Genomic DNA, 2,822 nt, shown 5'->3' on the forward strand with positions numbered 1-2,822 from the left:
AGGGCCGCTTGAGGCTCCGCGGAGCTTTAATTTCTGTTATAACTTCATGATGAACCTGCAACCTTTGCTTTTATTTGCAGGAGCAGCATGACGAGCTGATTTAATAGAGACATTCTGTTATCATTAGAAGGGCCTTTCCTTTCTCTTTCAATGCAAATACTCAAAGGAACTGCGACAGTTTTAAAATACGACACTTTGTGTAACACAGGTCTCCGTCAGCCTGTATGCCTTACTCATTACTTATTTTATAGTGTTCATTAGAAAAAGAAAGGTCACAAAACAGGCATCTGCAGCTTGTTTGTATGGAATTTAAATCACATCAAGCACAAAGGCCTCTGTGGCCTCACTCCACACAAACAGCAGCAGCGAACACGCACGCAGCTAAACAAATAAACCCCTTTCCGAGTCAGAGTTGGAGATGGAACTATGACTATTGTGCCTCGCCATGTAAATTAGTTGTTTACTTCTGTTCCCTCAAACACTCACTCGCATCATTAGCCGCCTAAATATTACAACCGGCTGGCACCAATTTCCATCACACAATCTCATTTCAGTGGTAATGACAAAGTACATACACCAATAAACAGAGACCCCAGAAACAAGCAGCAGAATTGTGACAGGAATACTCACGAGCGACTGAATGTAATTTGTCGTTTTGTTTTTTTTTCTTCTTCTTCTTTCCACATGCATTCTCTTTATTAAATATGCTCAATTTATGCTAATCTGGCCTGGTGATCTCAGGTCCTTTGGAATGAGACCGTTTCAGAGAGGACTTTGCAGGGCTCAATCTTTGCACTGAGGTTTATGATACAGAGCAATTAAATGGATACGAAAGAAAGACGAGACTAAAGGGGGAAGGACTTAGAGGTCCCTGCCTACTAATTACTTTTGTTAGAAGCTTACAATAGTTAATTAATCTACAGTGTTATTGTGTTATTCAGAAGAACCCCTTGATTAATGACATTTTCAATTAGTAGGCTTACAGAGAGGGATGGTTAACTCAGTATGATTTGCCTTTTGACAGGCATCTCATTATACCTATGGCACTTTGACAAACCAGCAGAGATGTGATGGAAAATTCTATACTGGTTAAATTGCTAATTGCAGAGAACATAAAATAATAGCCAGTAATACAAATACTTGAAGTGCTCATAATTATTAGAACAGTAATACAAACTTACTAAATAATAATGCCACACTGATCGAGATACTGAGATAACTAAAAATATATATATATATATATTTGCTTTAACAGACAAATTGAAAGCTTCATAATATGACCAGATTCTAAATAGTTTAGAATAAATTTACTCCATATACTGTAGTATTTACAGATAAAAGTATTTATTGTAATGGCATATTTGAGTTGGAAGTCATCATTTAATTTAACAAACTTTTTATCTGAGCACAGTGATATTACTATTTTTGAATCCGGTCTGTATCTGTTACTCTGTACTGCTTGAGTGCCGAGATGGAAATGATGTGACCGTTTTGTTGCAGTGCCTTCGTGGTCTAGACCACTGGTACTACAAATGTATTCCTTCTTCACAAATGGCGCCAACTAACACACTGGATTTCAAGTAATTTTTGACCAGTTCTTAAGAAGGTATTTGGGCTTGCCTTCCAGAGGATGTGTGCACTTCACTGTGGGTGGATTTCCAAATCTCCTGCCTGCCAACAGCTGCCTTGGCAGAGCCTTCAGCACATACGACAGGGGTGCAAAAGGTTTTCACTGCCAGGCAGAGTTATCTTCCATACTGTTCATCTTGCTGCTTAACGGGTTCAAAGGTTAATTCATTGAGTCTCTGGGTGATAAGTGACACAAAGGCAGACAATTTGTTTTCCTCTGCAGAGCTGAGAAACCTAGCCAGACTGATGAAACTTAATTAACATGGACAAGAAAGAGAGGAAAGCCTGTCGTGTTTTGAATGTAGCCAAACAAAACAAAAAAATCCTAAGATGAAAAAGATTCTGCCTATTTTTATTTTCTTCTAGTTTGCACCTCCGATCTCTCACTCCAAAATGAGAGGTTCAGGGGCACAGACGGGAAAGTCAGTCAAGATTGGAGCCAGTGACTGCAGACGTCATATTGTAGAAGTAAAGATGCAGATAAATGAGTGCATAGCTTTATCTTGTTTATTCATTTCACATTTCAGATTGTATTTAGTTATCTCAATCGATTAAAAAGAATGCGTCTGATTAATCAACATTAATCACTAAGCTTAACTTTGTAAGCTTAGAACGTAAAATGCAAGTTTCTAAAAATGCTTAAGAAAATCTTTAATTATCTGAAACCAAAACCTTCAGTCAGTTTTCTATGTTTTCATATTCAGGAAGGTTTAAAATAAGTATTTTTGTTTCAAAAGTAATTTAGAAATGTTAAGTGTAAGCTTGCTGTGCTTTGGAGGAAGGATAATTCACCGCTGCAATACGTAATCTACACACTATCCTGGTTTTATCCAAAATTTAAATGTTGTGTTTAATGGAGATAGACGTAAACCGCAGGAACCACAGACGAGACTCAGACTTGGGATGGCCACATGGAGGTCTATCGGCTCTGCATACGGGGTGCCCCCTCTAACTGCTGCGTCTTTTAAAGCAAAATTTGTCTAAGCTCACCAGTCTGACTCTCCTTGTTCATCTTTTCACTCATGTTTGTGACTCTGCATTGCTGACTGCAGTACAAGACCGCGGTTACCTTGCTGTGAACAAGGTAACCCTCTGCAGCAGAGAAGCTTTTAGGTCAAAATAGGTAATGCCATTAATCTGCATTATGTAATATTAACTAGAGGTGTGCCGATCGATCGGTCACCGATCATAAT

The sequence above is a fragment of the Poecilia latipinna genome, unplaced genomic scaffold, assembly GCF_001443285.1.
Source record: "Poecilia latipinna isolate Pla-1442-1.1 unplaced genomic scaffold, P_latipinna-1.0 Scaffold3262, whole genome shotgun sequence".
In the NCBI taxonomy this organism is placed as follows: domain Eukaryota; kingdom Metazoa; phylum Chordata; class Actinopteri; order Cyprinodontiformes; family Poeciliidae; genus Poecilia; species Poecilia latipinna.